The 21,431-nt window shown below is 43.2% G+C and overlaps 2 protein-coding genes, 1 long non-coding RNA gene and 1 pseudogene across 5 annotated transcripts in view; 2 read left to right on the top strand and 2 right to left on the bottom strand.

Annotated features, from left to right (window-relative positions):
• LOC103567649 (zinc finger protein 709-like) overlaps positions 1 to 21,431 on the bottom strand; it is a 216,618-nt gene that overhangs the window by 40,396 nt on the left and 154,791 nt on the right. The window lies entirely within an intron of this gene.
• Positions 1 to 21,431, top strand: part of LOC103567651 (zinc finger protein 564-like) — an 85,153-nt gene that overhangs the window by 8,666 nt on the left and 55,056 nt on the right. The window lies entirely within an intron of this gene.
• On the top strand, positions 13,498 to 19,143 carry LOC139084131 (uncharacterized). The gene is made up of 2 exons (XR_011541479.1): positions 13,498 to 13,664; positions 19,036 to 19,143. It is a non-coding gene; the product is annotated as an uncharacterized lncRNA (long non-coding RNA).
• Positions 17,922 to 19,002, bottom strand: LOC103567652 (protein O-mannose kinase pseudogene; annotated as a pseudogene).

Here is a 21,431-nt window from a genome sequence, read left to right as displayed (position 1 = left end):
TGTTTTATATCTGTTAACTGGACTGGATCCTGAATTCTTCTAGTCTCCTGAAATATCTGGCTACAAGTCTCCAAACTAATGTTTAAATTTTTTTTTTTTGTCATTTTCATTTGGAATCCTTGCAAACTGAACCTGCCCTTTATCCAGAAGCCTTGCAAACTGGAGCTGGTGAACTTGATATAAACTTGAGAGATTCATGTCTGTTGCTGTGTAAGACACCTGAATACTTTTCTTTTTTAAACTATGTTTCATTCTTTTTTTTTAAAGATATTATGTTTTTCCTTTTTCTCCCTAACGCCCCCCAGTACATAGTTGTATATTCTTCGTTGTGTGTCCTTCTAGTTGTTGCATGTGGGATGCTGCCTCAGCGTGGTTTGATGAGCAGTGCCATGTCCGCGCCCAGGATTCGAGCCAAAGAAACACTGGGTCGCCTGCGGCAGAGCGCGTGAACTTAACCACTCAGCCACGGGGCCAGCCCAGACACCTGAATACTTGATGACATCATCAGAGGCATTTCAAACTGCAAAAGATGCTTCAACTCTGACGTCTAGAAATCTTTTTAACTGGCTGCTGCCTGGACTCAGAAACTGGTTTATAATTTGCTCCCACTATTAACCTTGTTTTTCTTTTGTCTCTCTAGAAATGTTTCTTATTAAATACCTGGTTAGTTGCTTACACAGTATAGGCCTAAATTGGGGATCCCACCTGTATCACTATCTTACTAAAAGGCTAGTTCAGTGAGCTGGAACAACCTATGCCCATCATCAACAAGGTGTCCCTCAAGATTGAGGAATGAAAAACAAAAGGAGGGGATTGATACTGGGTAAACACAAGGTTGACATAGGGAAGCCATGTTGTAGAATAGAGACCATATTATAACTTTGAATGACCTCTAACTAACCCATCTGGATATGCACCCTCCAGGAGATCCACTTGCTCTCTAGGTTTTTTTGACCCTTGCTTGTACATATACCAACCAGCTATGATGAGATGATGACTTTGTTCTTTTGAGTTCCTTAGGAGTGTGATGACCTCCAAACAGAGAGTCTATGCTGATAGCCATCATCAAGGGAAATTTGAAAGATCTGGTGTGGCAACTCCTGGGTCAACATTCCTAACCTCCTCCCCTATAACCCACCAGCCTATATAACTCCTTCAAGATTCTATGACCCACCCCTTTAACATGGTTCTTTTGGACGTTAGTCAGACATCTTGCCTCTTGCTAGCAAGCTGTAATAAAATGCCCTTTCTCTGCCACCATCTTGCCTCTTGACGATTGGCTTTTATCTCATGGCAAGCAGATTGTGTCCTTTGTGTGGTAACATTATTCCCTGGGGAGAGGAGAGTGTGTGGAGTTCATTCCTGTGGCTGCTCAGGTGCCCTCCTCTCCTTCACCAGGGACTGACCCACTGCAGGGCTTCTGTCTAAACTGGGAGAGTCTAGAATATGGAACTTTCTGAATGTGGCTTTCCTTTTGTCCTGTGGGAAGCAACCTGCTTATCTGAGCTGAATCCAGTATTTGTGTTTCTTTCCTTTGGATTCCTTTATCAATTGAATAGTGTAGCCTTTTGGCTCTAGTTTCCCTTAGTACTTGGGCCCTGAGACTTTAAGTGGGTTGAGAGATAGGATGTGAGGAGAGCAAGACATTTCTTTTGATTTTTAGGTCAGTTTTTCTATGTGCATCTGTCTACAGAACATAGATATTTACAAGGCTAAAGCAATTAAAATTCTATTTTAATTGACGTGAGGAAAACTTCTCAAAGCTTACGTAAATCTTTTAAAATCCAATGCATTTAAGGGTTTAAACTCAAATCCTGATTGCATTATAATATGCCACTTATTCCTTAAAATGCCCCCAGTGTGAGATATAGGGGAAAGACAAACTAGGATGCTGCATGTCCTTTTAGTTTGAAAGAGACTTGGAAATTTTATTTTGTATGGTTTACCCTTTTGTAACTGTTAGTGTTTCTTATATTTCTTATGTTGAAGAGATAAAATTAAAGAATATAAATTTCTCTGTATATTTGAAATAAATCTGTAAAATAGCACAGCCTAACTTAAGAAGATTCATTGCCAACATATCCTGGTCCCCTCCAGCACTGTTACTTAAGTTACACCAAATACACAGTTTTGATCGTTTTTGAGCCTCCTGTTAGTGTTTCTTTATATAAATCAAGCAATTGAGAACGCATATTTTTCTTACCCACTTTGTCCTTGTAATGAGCAGTCAGACTCCACATTTTTGGATGCTCACAGCTTAAGCCTCACCCACCCACTTCCCCTTGTGCCCCCACCTGGACAAGCTGAGGAGGAAGCCTGGGTGCTCTCTCCTCTAGAGCAGGCAGGAGATTCCCACCACCCCAGCCCCTGCCTCTGTGCAGAGCTCTTGCCCAGGCCCCATCCCCAGGCCCAGTGAAACCCCAGGCCAGGCTCTATTCCTTGCTTTCTGAGCCCTGTCAGAGCTGCTTGAGAAGCCGGCCCTGCCTTCCCCTCAGACCTCTATTATGTGACTCCTAACCCTTTTCCTACCATGTGTGTTTCTGTGCCACCCTGGCATCAGTCTCAACAAGGAAACCACCCCTCTGCAGTTGACCATAGGCACCCTGAGCAGCATGTCCAGACATGACCCCACCCATGGGTCTGTCTTCTCTTGCTCTGACTTGCTCCCCTGCTCTGCTGCCTGGTGGCAGCATGCGCTGTGGGCTGCTGCTCACTGGGGAGCTCGTGCTGAGAGCTGTGCTGCCCCGTGTTGCTTTGTTGACCCACCAACCTCAGTTCTAGGTTCAGCTGAGCAGAGGTGGCAATTTGAAGGATGTATAGGCACTTAGGAGCAGGACGCTGGGGTTGGGGCCTCCTTAAATGAGTCGTGGGTCAGTGTCTTTGCCGGAATTTATCTGTGTGTGAGAGTGAAGCTTTGACAGAAGCTGTGTTGGCCTGACATACCCTAGAGATGGTGCTGCCACAGGGGGACTATACCCTTTGCAAGAGATGGGTCCATCAGATGGTCAGTATTGAAAGGACAGTCAACTTAAAAGAGGGGGAAAGGCACCCCTACCACAAAAGTAGGGAGAATCTCTTCAAATTGTCATAAAACCAAAACCCCTGTTAGTGCCCTTGGAGACTCCTTCACTATAGAGGCCTCAGTGACCTTCTGTCATGCCTCCTAGGGTACCCATGATGGCTTTAAATTGTCCATGGGCTTCTGATGCAAGAACCTGCACTAGGCCTCACACTATATGTCATTAGAGCTTCAATGACCTCTGCTTACGAGTCTATCCTGAAAGTAGTTGGCCCTGCGCATGGGACCATGTATTCAGCAGTCCATTTTGACTTGGGATGTGGAAGCAGCCCTCCAGGAGCTCAGCATGGCTACTGAGACCCCCTGGAGACACGATGGAGGCAAACCTGGGCCCTCTGGGATATCCTACCTGCAGGAGAGAGTGGTCTTCCCTGTCCTTAGTCTCCTGCCAGCTGCCATGGTGTTGAAGGAGGTCTCCCCTTTCCCAGAATCCCAGGCTGCATGTGGAACTCCTTAGGACTTCCTGAATGAAAAGCAATGGGAGTACATAGATTTTAGTGACAACAGCACCACACTTGTACATGATTTAGTTCAGCCAGAGTTGTTATTTTTTGATTGTTAATTGTGACATTTCTGATGAAGGACTGGACCCAAGGGTCATCACACTGACCACACATCAAGCAGACATCTTAGCACTGACGAACAGTTGGCTCCAGCTGCAGACATTACAGACTATGGGTGATTCCCTGAGAGTTGCCCTTTTGTGGTAAAAGAACTCTGGGAATCTCTTGCCTCACAGTTATCTACAATATAAATCAAGGTAACACTTGGATGTTTTTGGTACCGGTCCTTTATCAGATAAGTGATTTTCAAAGATTTTTCTGCCAGTTTGTTGTTTCTGTTTTTATTCTCTTATACTGTTTCACCAAGTGGAAACTTTTTATTTTAATGAAGTCAAAGATTTTTTTCTATCTTTGATCATTCTTTTTATGTTCTATCTAAAAATTAATCACCAAATCCAAGGTCACCTAGATTTTCTGCTGTGTTATCTTTTAGGAGTATTGTAGGTATACATTTTATACTAAGATCTATGGCTCATTTTGAATTAATTTTTGTGAAAAATGTAAAGTCCATGTCTAGATTCTTTTTTTGCCTGGGGATGGCTAGTTTTTTTCATATTATTTGTGGAAAAGACTATGTTTTCCTATTGAGTAGCCTTTGGTCCTCTGTCAGAGATGAGTTCACTATATCTGTGTATCTACAGGAAAGCAATTTGACTTTTCTATGTTAACATTTTATCTTTCAGCCTTCCTCTACACTCTTAGTTCAAGGGGTTTCTTTATTTTTGGGGATTCTTTGAGGTTTTCTTCATAGACAATCTTGTACCACAAGGACAGTTTTATTTCCTGCTTCCCCATAAATACACCTTTTATTTTCTTTTCCTGTCTAGTTGCATTAACTAAGAATTCTAGTCCTAGTTTGACTACAAGTGGCGGGAGGAGACATCCTTGCTGCCTTCTTGATGTTATCAGAAAGCATCTAGTTCCTTCAGTGCAGTCCACTAATATTAAAGAAGAGCCCAGTTGATGTAGAGGTAGGTGTGGCCTGAGGGGGGGCATTCTGTAGTCCAATGATTGTGTCTCAATCTTTTGGTGAGCCTGTGTCCCTGGGCTTGTCCTGTGATATAATAATAATAGTTTTTCCTTTGTCCTCAGTTCCTAGCAAAAACCTCTTGAGGCCCTTGGAATTCCTTGAGTCATGAGGGTGATAGAGTGTCTTTTGTTTTAATGAGGCAACTCTTGGCCGGCTCCTAGATGGCTTCAGGATGGGGGTTGGGTACCAGAAACACCAAGCCTTGATTAGAGGCTTGAAACATTCAGTGCCAGCTCCCAGCCTCTGTGGAGAGGAGAGGGGCTGGAGACTGAGTTGACAAAGGGCCAATGGCCAGTGATTTAATAATTTGTGCCCATGTAATGAAATCACCATCAAAATGGTTAAAGAGAATTCAGAGAGTTTCTGCATTGGTGAACACATGCAGGTGCTGGGAGGGTGGAGTGTCCAGAGGATGTGGAATCTCTGCAGCCCCCTCCACCTCCACTCCCCTCACCCATACCACTGCCCTGTGTTGCCCTATGCATCTCTACCTTTTGTCTGTTCCTGAGTTGTATCCTTTTTATAAACCAATAATATTGAGTAAAGAAGTTTGCTGAGGGGCTGGCCCCGTGGCCGAGTGGTTAAGTTCGCATGCTCTGCCGCAGGCGGCCCAGTGTTTCTTTGGTTCGAATCCTGGACGCGGACATGGCACTGCTCATCAAGCCACGCTGAGGCAGCGTCCCACATGCCACAACTAGAAGGACCCACAACGAAGAATATACAACTATGTACTGGGGGGCTTTGGGAAGAAAAAGGAAAAAAAAAAATCTTAAAAAAAAAAAGAAGTTTGCTGAGTCCTCAGAATCATTTCAGTAAGTTACCAAATGTTATAAGGGGTGTTGAGAGAATATATGAATCTGTGGAAGGCTGAGTGGAAATGCTGTCAGCCTGGGCACCCCATTTGTGGTTGGCATCTAAGGAAGGGGCAGTTTGTGAGACTGAACTCTTAATCTGTGGACTGATGTGAGTTAGTGTTAGAATTGAATTGAACTGTTGCACAGCTTGTTGGTAATGTGGAACTGAAGTTTCATTGGAACAGACACCAAATATTTGGTCTCAGGAATGAACGAAACCCTACCATCCTCTCAATTACCCCACCTCTCAAAGCAGAAAAGGCTCAAGTTGGCTATTGCAGTGCCCCTGGTCAGTTAGGCTTGGGAAAATCTTAGTCAGTGCTCTTGTGAAATAGATTGTTTTTAGCACATGGCTTGCTAAGACCAGAATATTTGGGATATTTTTTGAATTGTACATATTTGTCTCTATAATTGTGGAGACAATGGTTTACCCTGTGATCTCAGTTCTCTGATGCAAGAATTGTTGATTTCAGTTTTTTTTGCTTTTTTCATTTGAGTACTGGAATCTGGTTTCTGAGCTCCTTGCGTGACAGACCAGAGACTAGAAGTCTCTTGACTCCTTTTTTCCAGGTTTATTGAGAAAAAATTGACATGCATGACTGTATAAATGAAAGGTGTACAGCATGATGGACTGATTTACATATATTGTGAAATGGTTACCACAAATTCAGTTAACATTCATCTCATATCGATAAAATAAAAAGAAAAGGAGGAAGAATAAAGAAATAAATTTTCTCTATGTAATGAGAACTCTTAGGATTTACTCTCTTAATTGCTTTCCTATGCATTATATATCAGTATTAGCTATAGTTGTCTTGTTGTACATTACATCCTAGCACTTATTTATCTTATAACTGGAAGTTTGTGCCTTTTGACTCCAGTTGCCCAACCTCTCCACCCCCATCTGTGGTGACCACAAGTGTCATCTCTTCTATGAGTTTTTTTTTGGTTCCACATATAACTGAGATCATAAAATATCTGTCTGTCTCTAACTCTTCTCTCTTAGCATAATGCCTTCAAGTTTCATCCCTGTTTTTACAAATCATAGGATTTCCTTGTTTTTTTTTTTTATGGCTGAATAGTACTGGATTGTTTATATATATACCACAACTTGTGTATCCATTAGTCCAGTGATGGATGTTTATCTTCTCTGTGGTAGGCAGGGCCCTCAGTGAGTGAGGATGTCAACATCAATCACTTATCCCACCGTCTAATACATCTTTTTTTTTTAAAGATTGGCATCTGAGCTAACGTCTGTTGCCAGTCTTCTCTTTTTTCTTATTCTTCTCCCCAAAGCTCCCCAGTACATAGTTGTATATTCTAGTTGTATGTCCTTCTGGCTCTACTATGTGGGATGCTGCCTCAGCGTGGCTTGATGAGCAGTGCTAGGGCTGTGCCCAGGATCCGAACTGGTGAAACCCTGGGCCACTCAAGCAAAGCATGCGAACTCAACCACTCGGCCATGGGCCTGTCCCTCTAATTTATGTTTTCTTAGCAGTGTACAGATGATGTGATTCTATAATTACTAGTGTCTCATTTGATCCCCTGCCCCCATCCTTCTTCCCATGATGCAAATGAGGAAAGTCAAGCACAGGGTCTTACTAAAATTCACGTAGCTCCTACCAGTGGAAACTCTTAGTTTTTTTTCTTTCTCTTTTTTTTTTTTGAGGAAGATTAGCCCTGAGCTAACATCTGCCACCAAACCTCTTTTTGCTGTGAGGAAGATTGGCCCTGAGCTAACATCCGGACCCATCTTCCTCTATTTTATTTGTGGGACACCTGCCACAGCATGGCTTGACAAGGGGTGCATGTGTCCGTACCCGGGATCTGAACCAGCAAACCCTGGGCCGCCAAAGTGGAACGTGGAAACTTAACTGCTGCACCACCGGGCTCGCCCCAGAAGCTCTTAGTTTTGAAGGCATAATGTGTGTCCTTCTCCTGGGCAACGTCAAAAATTTCACTCACAAGAACACTGAAGTTTTGTATAATTACGCCCCTTTACAAATGTTGCCTCAAAGTTTCCAAACAGGACTCAGAGGGCAACGTGGTGTTCCACTTATATGACATTCTGGAAAAGGCAAAGGTATAGGAACGTAAAACTGATCAGTTGTTAAGGGTGGGAGGTTTCAGCACAAATGGGCCTCATGAGTGTGTTTCTTTGAGGTGATGGAGTGATTTCCATCCTGATGGCGATATAACTGTACATTTGTGGAAACTCACAACTTCTGATGCCTGAGTTTAACAGGGTGGCCTGTTTGATCTAGGACAGAATGCACTAACTCTGCAGCAGACTCCATCATGTGTGGTGGTGGCACACTATCTATAAAGTACATGGACTGCGTGTCATTTGTGTGCTCCCAAGGACTCCCCAAGTGGCCAGTGTGTCTAGAGAGGAGGTGAACTCCTCCTGAACTGACTGCATTCATCAGAGAACAGAAGAACACACTTCATCTTGTAGGTGGGATATGCCAGTCTTGAAATTTTTGGCTCTATCCTGTAAATATCAATATATTTTCAATGAAAAGTCCTCTGCTTAGCAAGCTTGAGGGGTCTTGCATTCATGACTCAAGGCAAAGTGGAAGCTGGCGGTGGAGGTTCACCAACTCTGAGCCTAGGAAGGTCTCTATTTAGAAAAAACTGTCAGTTGCCAGCCGTGGCTTTTCTAACCATGTGCAGAGCTGATGGACAATAGGTTCTTGTACAAGAATTTTCTTGGACAACTTACATCCACCATGCGTGGTTTAGAGATTTCTGCATGGATAAGAGTAGGCTGTAAAGCCTCTCTGGTAACAGGGTGTAGGGAGGGAGACACTAATGGAGTGATGGTTAAGAATTCCAGGGCCAAGAATCTAACTCATCGGCACATTGTTACAGATCCTTTGGCCATTGACAATGATCTAGAGGTCTCATCCCACCACTAGCAACAACTCCTTATCCACGATGGCCCCATGGCACAAGACTCTGAGAAAGTCTTGCCTCACAATATGCAAGTAAAAATCAAGGTCAGTCCTAACTCTGCATATATTAAACCTCAATCTGCAGAGGCTCATTACAATGTTAAGGGTGATAAATGGCTTAGAATTTCAGTGGCACATACCAATACCTCACCCCTGATGGTATTAATTTTGTCCCTTTGGGCTCATGTAATAAGCTATTTAGAGGCCTCTAACCTAAAGGTCTAGGCATAATTCAAAGGACTTTCCTCTGCCGTGGCTGACAGTGACTGACCAATGCACCTGATGTGAAAAAAACATGTCACTGGAAATAAAATCAATGAATGTACTTTCCAGACCAAGGGAGGGCCCACTACAGCTGATAGCAAACAGACTTTCTAGGGCCCCTCACTCCCTCTGCTGGCTCCTTGCTGTGCACTGACCACGGTCGTTACTTATATAGACAAATTATTAATCCTATCACACATGACCCTGCTGAAGCCAAAATGCAAGGACTCACCAAGACACTCTAGAAATTACTGATATTATCAACTAATTTCTCAAAATGTAAAACACTGGGCTCTTAAAAGTATTCAATGGATCCTGTGCCTCTCTTACAACCCAGGCTGCAAGCCTCATAGGATGGCCTAACGGCTTACTTAGACGAACCTTGCTTTCTTGTGAATAGATGTTCCTGCTCTTTGAGTCATTAGTTATATTCGCTCCCCAGTCTTTAGGGCCTGTTGCTTTGTTCTGATCATCAGGCTCACTGGCACCTAATAAGTAGAGTCTATAGTAGACATTTCTCTCAGAATGGGCACTTCTACAAGTCTTTGGTTTATTGTAATAGTGCACCCTGGCTACCACTCTTATATCCCACTCCTGGGCCTTCTTCTGACATCACCTGTATTCTGTGTGCCCTGTGTGTCAATATTTAATTTTGGGCACCCTCCTTCAGAATGCCTCTGGCCCATCAAATACAAATGTGCTGTTTTCCTACCATTTACACTCACGTGCTCATTGTCATGGGATTCTCTGATACTGCACACATGATGTCATTCAACAAGCACATCATTAATACCAATCAAGAAATGTCCAAAACATTCAAAATACATACAGCAAACAGCTAGTGCTTGAAATGTTTTCTGTGAAGGACAGCTCCCTCTCAGCCATGTAAGCTGATGACTCCTTGCCTTGGACTGTTTATTAACAAGCCAGGGAGAGCTCTGTTCCCCTAAAAGGGATACTTGCTGCTTATGGGTAAGCAACACTGGCAAGGTGACCCCAATAACACAAGAAATGAGACACTAAATTAAATAACATTACTAAAATAATTGAACAGAGTTCTAGAACCATACTGACATATTTTCCTGGATGTCTCAAACACCCTAGAATGACTGGATACAAATGCCTTTTTTTAAGGCTTTATAATGCTAATTATAATATGTTGCTTATACGTTTCACATGGCTTTTAAATTAATATTCACATTCAAATTTATTTAACTGAGATGTGGCGTCATTCAGTCAAAAAACCTCAGGAGTGAACTTTAATAAAAAACTGCCCTCATTTTTGATATTTGACTCTTAACTGGCTTTGGATACATACTCACCCTGTTTGGCCCACAGTGGGTACCTAAATTATGGAGGTTGACAAATGCCCCTTTTCTTTTTTGCATCAGTTGGTAGGAGGGTCAAACCTTGAAAACCTGCTTCGTCTACCTTTACACATCTTAAAGGGTCAACCCTATGTCCTCTGCACAAGCCCCCTCAGCCTGCTGACACTTGCCGTACTCACCTTAGAAAGTACCTTTGAGCAATGAACATACTTCTATTCACTCGATGCACGTGGCAACATGGGTCTTGCCATGCAGTCTCATTTTGTGTAGGGTATTATCCTGCCCCAAAGAGGGCAATGATAAAACGGTGGGCAACCCATCAAAATTGTCTTTTGGATGATGAACAGGTATTCATGGTATGGAAATTTGAAAAGATGAGGGTAAGAAATCCAAATTCAGAGATCCCAGTATAATAATGTTTCTAGATGCATTGATCACAAAAGAAAAATAGTGACAGCTTCCACATGGTCATCAGCAATAGAATAAGTGAAAATGGTATAGTCTCACAGGTGAAAAATACAGCAACAGAAGTGAATGGATGGTTTATGTTCCAGTATGTAAAGAGCCCTGAGTGATCATTCTTATCTTCACAATAAGAAAAGAGCTGAATAACCTGAAAATCAACACCTCTTCTTAGATCCATGAGAGATTTGAGGTTAGCTGGCAAACCAACACTCCCAAAATGAGAGAGAGGTAAATAATGGAGAATTACCTTATGCTGAGAAGAGGAACGACTGGAGCCAGTCAACTCTAGAAACACATAAACTGTAATAGATGAATTACTGTAGACACAGTATGGATTACCTTGAGAGTTGAAAATTCTAGGGGGCCGGTCTTAGGGAGCATCCCAGAATTTATGAATTTTTCCTTTAAGAGCCCAACCAGATTCTCATAGTGAAGATCCGAAAAAATTGCCTCATGCTTCATTCAGGAAATGGGGGGAAACATTTTGATAAACACAAAGTATTTTGTCTGTAACATAGACCATCCCTCAAAGGAAACTAATTTGCCAAAGGCTTCTCTGATTGGGCAAAGTGCAAATAGACACCTGTAGTTGCTTCGGAGTTCTCTCTGACAAAAGTGGAGGAAATATAAGTATATATATTTATATACTATTATATAAACATAACAGCCAAGTTCGTGTTCTGAAGTTCCTAGTCCAGGGATTCTTTACCACCAAAACATTGCAGGTTTCATCATAACAGAAGAGGACATGTTTTCTTTCAATACCTGACACCATGTCAGCAGGGTCCCTGAATAAAAACACTAGATTAAAACAGAGCTGCAAGACACAGACTCTACATAAGAATGAGTTTCTAGAGAAACCCAAACATGCCGGGGAGATAAGTACAACTGCACTATAGACTATGAAGCCCCTGACCCCTCCAGCTGCAGCAAACATTAAACATAGTCTGACACCTATTCAAGAAATCATAACACCTCACACTAAAGGCCTGTTTATCTCAAACCTTATTGTGACAATTTACAAATGCATGAAAATTAAATGACATGCTCTGGGACAACCACTGTCAAAGATGAACTCAAATAAGAATTTCAAAATATCTCAAACAAAAGTGAAAACGCAACTTTCAAAAGCTTATCGGATTGTGAAAGATGACATGAGTGGAGCCATATTAAAATAGAGCCGGAGCAGCCATTTCAGAGGAATTGCCTTGTGTGTCTTGTTTTCTTTATCTTCTAAACTGGACCAAACCACCAACATTCCAACAAGTCAGTAAGGAAAGGAATATCCTCTCTGGAGGAACTGATGGAAGACTTTGCTGATGACTGGATATAACCAACCAACGACGTACAAGTCTAGCCGTTTGCCTGATGGCTGAATGTGAAGCCAATCTATGAAGTACACACCTAGCCTTACGTCATCTTGCACCAGTGAACTCTTCTTTAATACAACTCGCCTCATCCTCCCTGTTCCCCATAAAAGCCCTAAGCCCCTCTCCTCTAATCAGGACACTATTTGAGTTTCTACCTGAATCTGTGCTCCCTGGATTGCAATTCTTTGATTCCAAATAAATACTTGCCTCTTAAACTGTTTTTTGTTTTTGCAAGTTGACAGGATATAGCATAAGGAGTACTAAAAGTGAAGTTTATAGTGGTAATCATCTATATTAAGAAAAAAGATATCAAATGAACAACCTACATTTACACCTCAGGGAACTAGAAAAAGAGCAACAAACTAAACCCAAAGTTAGGGAAATTAGGAAATAATAAATATAGAGCAGAAATAAATTAAATAGAATATAGAAAATCAATAGTTTTGTGGGTTTTTGTTTGTTTTTCTTTTTTTGCTGAGGAAAATTCATCCTGAGCTAACGTCTGGTGCCAGTCTTCCTCTATTTTGTATGTGGGTCACCACCACAGCATGGCCACCAATGACTGGTGCTGGTCCATGCCTTGGAAGTGAATCTGGGCTACCAAAGTAGAGAGCACCAAACTTAACTATTAGGCCATGGGGTTGGTCCCTAGTTTTGGGGTTTGAAAAAAATAAATAAAATTAACAAACCCTTAGCTAGACTAACAGTAAAAAGGAGAGAAGACTGAAATATGTAAAATCAGAAATCAAAGGGGACATATTACAATGGATGCCTCAAAAATAAAAAGATTCAAAAGGGAATTTCATGGGCATTTGTATGAGAACAAATTGGATAACTTGGAAGAAATAGATAAATTCCTAGAACATGCAACCTACAAGGAAAGAATTAAAAAATAGAAAGCCTGAACAAATCAATAACAACTGACAACAGTCAGTTCAAAGAATTAGTACCAATCCTTTTAAACTCTCCCATAAACTAGAAGTACAAGAAATGCTTCCAAGCTCATTTTATGAGGCCAGCATCTCCCTGGTACCAAAGCCAGACAGTGACACCAGAAGAAAACTACAAGCCAATGTGTCTGTGTCAACTTGGCTTGGCCATAGTTCCCAATTCTTTGGTAAAACATTCTATTGGATGTTTCTGTGCAGTTTTTCTAATAAGATTACCATTTCATGGGTGGTGTTTTAGTAAATAAGATTACTGTCACTAATGTGTGTGCATCTCGTCCAATTAATTGTAGTTCTTAGTAAACACAAGACTGGCCTTCTCTGAATGAGAAGGAATTCTGCCAGGAAACTGCTTTTATACGTGAACTACAGTGTTTCCCTTGGGTTTCCAGCCTGCCCATCCAGACTGCAGGTTTTTTACTTAACCAAGTCTTCGTATTCACATGAGCCACTTACTTAAGACAAAAAGATGAAAAGAAAACATAATATGTATAAACACATGCATTTACATACACACATTGTATTGGTTCTGTTTCCCTGGGAAATCCTGACTAACACCATATTTTATATATTGAATGTGATTCATTTTAAATGGGAATCCGTATCTGTTTATGTAATTCTTTTTTTTTTTTTTTTGAAGATTTTGCTGAGGAAGACTGGCCCTGAGCTAACATACGTGCCCATCTTCCTCTGCTTTATATGTGGGATGCCTACCACAGCATGGTTTGCAAAACGGTGCCATTTCCGCACCCAGGATCCAAACCGGTGAACCCTGGGCCGCCAACGTGGAACGTGCGCACTTAACTGGTATGCCATCGGGCCGGCCCTATGTAATTCTCTAAACAGTAATTTTTACGAAGTGTTCAATACCATTTTGCAAACCATAAAACATAAATTTTCTCAATTTTCTACACATATTTCACCCTCCTTTCATTTCTGATATTTGTAAATTCTGTCTTTCTTTTTCCAGTTATCGTGACTAGATGTTTACCAGTTTTATGTAACTAATATTTTCAAAGGATCAGCTTTGTGTTTTGAAAACTAGGAGAGTGGGTTTCTTTTTATAAAACTTTAAATATTTCACTCCACTCTCGCTTGCTTGGTTTCTGAAAAGAAGTCTGACTTAAGTCTGATTTTTTTTCTCTGTAACGAAGGTGTTTTCTCCTCTGGCTGTTTTCAATATATTCTGTCTTTGACTTTTCTCAAGTCTGAATATGATATACTCTGTGCAGTTTTGATGTTTTCCATGTTTAGTTCTCTGAGGATTTTGGATGTACAGTTTGCTATCTATGCTTAATTTTATGTTAAACTCAGTGATTTTTACTTCACTTTTTTCTTCTGTTCCTTTTTGTATGTCTTTTACTTCGGGTATTGAAATAGTCATTGATGATTAAGTAGCTAGGAACTAAAGTTTTTTTCCTTTTTGCAATTACTGATTATAGCTTTTAGCTGTTAACCCAACAACCATTGTTAACTGGGCTGTTTAGGCAATATGCTATCTGACTCCCACTACATTCCTCTAGAGAACATCTCCCTGGAGCCTGGGTCACCGTGGTAATGGGTGTTTGAGCTGTTCTTCAGGAATTAGAACCCCTTTGTTCACTTGAAGCCAGTTGAAACCACCAGCTCATCAACTGGGCCTGTGCGGATGTGCGATAGGCAACCTTTTGACATCAAGAGGCTAAAACCTCCACCTTCAGATCATGCCAATGCTGCCAGTTCATCAGCATGCATCCTGTGAAGAGGCATAGAGTCTGACCATGCTTCATAGATCACCTCTTACCTCACCTCTTCTCACCTCCAATCACCTACCTCCACATTTCAGACCACCTTGCTGCCATCCCATAAACATCCCTGAGTCCCTATTTTTGGGGAAGTAGATTTGAGACTCATGCTCTCACTTCCTCACGTGGCTGCCTTGTGATTAAACCCTCTCTCTGCGGCAATCTTGTCATCTTGGTGATTGGCTTTCCGGGTGGCAGGCAAAAACAAACCTGATGTGGTAACAGTTTTCCCATTTGTGTATTTTAAACCTTCTGTCATTGCTTTATGTTTTATTTGGGGGGGGGTGGTTTCAGCTTTATTGAGATATAATTCACATACCATAAAATTTTCCCTTTTTATACAATTGAATGTTACTTAGTATATTCAGAGTTGTGCGACCATCACCACTATATAATTTCAGAACATTTTCATCACCCCAAAAAGAAACTGTGTACCCCTTAGCAAGCACTCCCCATTCTTTACCCTCGACCCCCTGCCAGCCCCTGGAAACCACTAATCTACTTTCTATTTCTATGGATTTGTCTATTCTGGACATTTCGTATGATTGGAATCCAGAAACATGTGGTCTTTTGTGACTGGTTTCTTTCACTTGTTGGTTCACAAACTGGGCCCACACACGGAGGGCAAAGAGAGAAGGAAGAAAGAGAGGCAGACACTCGATGGATGGGGGCAGGTTTAATCAGTGAGGGAACTTATGACACTTGCCTTGGGCAGCTACAAGATGACCTCCGCACCGCCCAGCAGAATCTTAAAAGTTTATATAGAAGCCTTAGTGGGGTTCAGTCATATAGACCATCCAGATGGTCTCGACAACTCATTACTCTCTCAAGGCTATGTCCTTGAAAACAGCTCCCACTGTGGGAATGGTGGGGAGTGTGCATTCCAAGGACAGGGGAGGAGTGAGAACCTTTCAAATGCCCAGTTCTTGGGTCGAGTGGCGGTCACGTCCTCTTGATTACCTCCTCCAACATCACTTAGCATGTTTTCAAGGTTCATCCAGGTTGGAGCATGTATCAGGAATTCATTCCTTTTTATGGCTGAATAATCACTCATTATGTGGATACACCACGTTGTCTTTATCCACTCACCAGCTGATGGACATTTGTTTATTTCCATCTTTTGTCTATTATGAATAATGTTGACATAAGCAGTTGTGTACAAATGTTTTAATGGTCATGTTTTCAGTTCTCTTGGGTAAATATGTGGGAGTGGAATTGCTGGTTCACGGTAACTCTATTTTTAATCTTTTAGAGGAACAGCCAGACTGCTTTCCAAAGCAGTTGCACCATTTTACATTCCTAGCAGCAGTGTATGAGGGTTCCAATTCCCCACATCCCAGCCAACACTTATTATTGTCCACCCTTTTCCTCACAGCCAGCCTAGTGGGTTGCGGTGGAGTTTTTATAACAAAAAGTGACAGTTAAAAGACTCTGGGTGGGGCCGGCCCGGTGGCACAGTGGTTAAGTGTGTATGGTCCGCTTCGGCGGCCCTGGGTTCACCAGTTTGGATCCCGGGTACAAACGTGGTACCACTTGGCCAGCCATGCTGTGGTAGGCGTCTCACATATAAAATAGAGGAAGATGGGCACAGATGTTAGCTCAGGGCCAGTCTTCCTCAGTAAAAGGAGGAGGATTGGCTGCAGATGTTAGCTCAGGGCTAGTCTTCCTCAAAAAAAAAAAAAAAAGACTGGGGAAGCACATTCTCTGGTCAGCCACAGGACCCCATCAACCACCAGCAGCAGGACAGTGGACAATACTGACAGCACTGCCCTATCCTCTGCCTGTGGGCTGCTCCCTGACAGTTAATGGCAGTGGTTCCCAAAATGTGGTCCTCAGACCAGCAGCACCAGCAGCACCTGGGAGCCAGCCAGAAATGCTGAGTCTCAGACTCTGCCCGAGACCTCCTGAGTCAGAGGCTCTGGGTTGGGAACCAGCTCTAGTGATCCCAGTGAGTCTGATGCCGCCCAAGCCCAGGGGAGGCAGGCTCTGCTGCAGAGCGTCTTTGCCCCTCAGTGCCGGCTGTGCCTACCTGGTTAGTGATGAATAAGATGCACCAGATCCACCATCCCTTGCGAGTGACGATGACAGTGACCAAGGAGAGAGCTTTTTGAAGGATTCAATCATGCAACTCAGGTGGAAGAGTTTGACACTTCCCAGGGATGAGTGACACTGCCGATGTAAAATGTTTGCAATAACTAATTTTGGACTCAGAAAACCTAGCTGGAAGGTAAACAGGACTTTGACAAGCACCATCCAAGGCAGTAACCTAGATTAGTTTCCCTCACACTTGCTGTTTTAAATATTCCTTTTCCATTCAAAATTTCAAAGAGCATGCTGTCATAGTTCTCCTTCAGCTCTTTAGAAGGATGATGGCACAGGAGCTTCACAGAAGAATGGTTCAAAACGGTAAAGATGCCTCACCAATACCATGTGCAACATAGCCCAATACTCCTGTAACTCCTTACCATCTAAAAACATGAGGAAAAGATATTGTTTGGAGAATTACTCTATGTTTCTTTCATATTCTGCCATTTAAAAACCTTCTCTATAGGAGCCAGCCCGGTTGCGCAGTGTTTAAGTGTGCACATTCCCCTTCTGGGCGGCCCGGGGTTCGCTGGTTCAGATCCCGGGTGCAGACATGGCACCGCTTGGCAAGCCATGCTGTGGTAGGCGTCCCACGTATAAAGTAGAGGAAGATGGGCATGGATGTTAGCTCAGGGCCAGGCTTCCTCAGCAAAAAAGAGGAGGACTGGTAGTAGTTAGCTCAGGGCTAATCTTCCTCAAAACAAACAAACAAACAAAAAAACAAACAAACAACTTTCTCTATATACATTTCCTACAAGCTTACAAATGGGGGAAGCCTCTTTGTAGCAACATCTTTGTTACTTCCTTCAGATACAGGTTAGACTCCTGCTTCTCTGCATCTTCCCCTGGGAGAGATCAGCCTTGGAAAGCGAAGCCGGACTTGAATCAAGCTGGATTTGCTCTTGCTTACCTGCTTCCGCCAGGTCCCCAGGAGGGGTAGAACCTCACACGTGTACGTGACACAGGGGAAGACCACACAGCTGAACATCAAAATACTCAGAGCAGAATTGCTGTAACTATTCCATTTGTTCCTTCAATCCCAACCCTCCCTCCCTGGACTGGTTTTATAGCATTCCTCTTGTTTGAGATATCATAGTGTCTCTGAGTAAATTCCAAACCTGATAGGTGTCCAGGACGTCCTGAGCAGTGAGTCTTTCTGCAGTCTGGCTCTTACATGCCTTATGAATATAAACAAATGGAATCAGACCATATCACTGCCTTCAATGCGCCCCAAAAGGACACTGAAGACATCTAAAATCTTTCGGATGTCGATCTTCTCGTCATACGAGGGCATGAGATCATCATGAAAAGGCATGTCTTCTCCATAGGGCCACAGCTGCTCTGGAGCCACAAAATCGCCATGAAGCTCCACCAACACCCTGGAGCTGCGGTTCGGTAGGGACAAGGCGTCCAGGTCTTCCACCACAATGCTGAAGTTCCTTGTCGGCAGACACTGGGACAGCATCTTGGACAGGTCGCTGGAGTGGCACATGACCAGTGTGCCCAGGGGCCTGTGGTGCAGGTAGTTGATGATGCTGACACAGTCCATGGCCAGCTGCAGCCTGTGCTGCCACGTGTTCACATTTTGGTACTTAGAAAGGTTTAGTGTTTCTTCCAGGTTGCTTAAGGCACCTAAGTGGTGATATTCCGTGAGAACAGTGTTGTCTTCCTCACAGCAGCCAAGCAGCGTGACAACATGCTGACTCTGCAAGGATTTCAGCATCTGCAGCCCTTGGAGGAAATCATCTTTCAGCTCCAGGCTGGTGAACTGTGAGAGAGCAACTTTGCCTTCCTTCTGCTCGGACAGAAAGACCTGGGCTTCTGCAACAGTCTGCTGCATGGTCTCCCACTTATTTCCCTTCTCCAATCCATTCTCCACATAGCAAATAGGATCTCTTTTCCTTTTCCCCCTTCAGGTCCCACTGCACAGCAAGGATGGCGAGGACTGGCCGGGGCCGGGGAAGGGCTGTGCTGGTGGGCCGAGGCCACCACCCACAGGGTGCAGCGAGGGTGCCCCTGTCCCGGCCCCCACCACCCCACTTCCCCAGGCGCCCCTCTTTGGCCTGCCGCTGCTTTATGTTTTAAGGATATTGTGTTCTGTCTCATTTACTCTTTTTTTGTCTCTGCATTAGCCTCTGGTGGAATAGATTGTTTTCAGTATGAGCCTTGTTAAGAATATTTGGGGAATACTTTTAAATGCCATCTTTATTTTCTCTCTTCCAGTTTTGAGTGGTTTGCCTATGATCTCAGTGCTCTCATGGATCTAAGAAGAGTTGTTCATTTCAAGTTTTTTTTCTTTTTCCTACCAGGTCAGGAACTGCTTGGATGTGGATGTGAGCAGAGAGCAGGAATATCGAAAGCTCTACTTCCCTGTGATTAATAATTAAGATTCCTCATAAAGAAATATGCATGGTTCATTTTTGCAGTCATTAAGTCTTTTCTGTATATAACGTCTGATCATGAGTTTCAACCCAAGTATCTGGGACTTGAGACTTCCCATTGATTTGGGCCACAAAAGTTTGTGGTGTCTTTTTGTGTTTAAAGTCATTTGAGAGGATTATAATATGTTTAAATATTTTAACTTGTAATATCTTTGGCATTTTCATTTTGCTGCTATTCAGACTGACACAACATATACCCCTTTAAGCCGTGGAGATCCTCCCAACTGAGCAAGAGCTGCCCTCATCTGCACTGTTGTAACCCACCTGAGTTTATTCTATGAGGACAGTGGTAACTGTGCGTGTCCAGTGTGATTTCTCAGTGGAAACCCCAAAAAGAGCTATGGATGTTTAGAACGTAATCATGCAAGGAATAATTGAGTTGAGCTGCAGAAAGTTTGTATCATTTTGAGTAATTACCTAATTTAATGTAAAGGAGATATGGGACATGTTGAATGTCTTTTTATAGCAGGAGTAGCTGGAAGCTTTTTATGTTAATGACCCACCAAGCCCTGGAGCCCATTTCCTGTTCACAGGTCTCATTTCCATAGCCTGGACTTCCAGCACATGTTGTGGAAGAGGAGCAAGGAAAGTAACAGCTTTGAGTTTATTAAAGAGCAAAAAAATACAGGCTTTCCCCCTTTTTAGTCCTGACCTATGTATTAGAAGGGTTTAGTAGAAATGGGAACCACGAGAGTGCGCTTTTGAGGTGTGGGGTGTTCTGCATCTTTTGGTGGTAATATTACTGGACATTTGTGAAAACTCACTACTACACCTTAAATAATATGTGTATATATTCAAAATAATTGATAGAAAACGAAGAACCAGAATGCTTCCCCATGCTGGGAGGATGTTAACCTCTCCTGAACCTTGAGTTTTACATGTGCAACACTCCTTTCCTCCACCTGGGGATCCTTCTTGGCAAGAATGAAGGACTGGGAAGGAGGACTCAGTCCCCAACAGGCCTTTCTTGCAACCCTGTCTTAGTTGAGCAAACACCCCCTAGGGCTGCACCTGCCCTCAGCTCAGACTCATAACTAGGAGTGAAGTGAGAGGGCTCCCAGAATCTGTCTTTGAGTTTAAATCAGGTTCGTGGACAGATCTTTGGAAATACTGTGGTTCTGAAACATGCAGGCATCTCCCACACTTCTCCCCAAGTGGGATCTAATCCGTAGGCATCAGCATCATGTCTTTCCATTGCAGTCCTGAGTCCATTTCCAGCCATATGTTTCTCAGCTCAAGGCAACCCTGTGCCTGCCTGCCGGCAACATCTTTAGAAACCCACACCTGTCCCTTCTGAAAATTTCTCTGCAGCACAGCAGGGGGCTGTGAGGTGAGAGGGTGGAAGAAGCAGTGGCAGAAATCATGTCATGAGCATGTACCCCTGAGTTGCAACAATCCCTTAATTATCTTCTCTACTTGCTTACTTACAAAAGACTTAAAAATTGAACAACTTTGGGGAAACAATGGCTCTAGCATCTGACCAAATCACAGGCACTCCATGGTGGCTCCCTCCCCAGACTCCGACAGCACAGAGGCTTCAGCAGCCTCCTCATGCCTCCCAGAGGCTCTCAGTCACCCCTGATGGCCATAAATTGCCCGGGACATTCTGGTGCACAAAAGTTTTCTCAGTCTGGTGCTAAACACATTTAGAGCAGCCACTGCTGGCGACAGATGCAGACTTTCTGGAAATGGAAGCTCTCACGGACCCCGAGCTGATGATCCAGTGCAGACAGCTTTCCGCTTTCCCTTGGGTTGTGAAAGGAGCACCCATCAGCCTTGTTTCACCACACAGCCTTCCTCATTGCAAAGTTATTAGTACCTACAGGATAGAGCCCAAAAAGGGACTTCTATTGTCCCCCACCTGCAGGAGGAAGTGTGTTCCCCGTCCTCTGAGTGATGCAATCGTCCTGGAGGAAATCACCCCTTTTCCAGACACACTAGACACTTGGGGAGTTCCTTGGGATCTCATGAGTGACCAGGAGAGTTCATATACTTTATGGGACAGGTGCCACCAACACACCTAATGGGGTCCACTGGAGAGATGCTGCGTTCTGTCTCCAGATCCAACAGGCCACCCCTGAAAGAAGACTGCACCCACGCATCAGCTCAGTGAGTCACATTCTGCCATCATGCCAGCGCTACAGGATGCCCTGGTCAACAGTCACATTTTTACAGATCCTGTGGCCATTGCCAATGATCTTGCAGTTTGGTCCCCCCGATAGCTACAAGAACTCCGTATCCAAGGTCATCACCTTTGGGATAAA

The sequence above is a fragment of the Equus przewalskii genome, chromosome 6, assembly GCF_037783145.1.
Source record: "Equus przewalskii isolate Varuska chromosome 6, EquPr2, whole genome shotgun sequence".
Lineage (NCBI taxonomy): Eukaryota > Metazoa > Chordata > Mammalia > Perissodactyla > Equidae > Equus > Equus przewalskii.
Note: the sequence above shows the minus strand (reverse complement) of the source record. Positions and strands in the feature narration are given on the sequence as shown.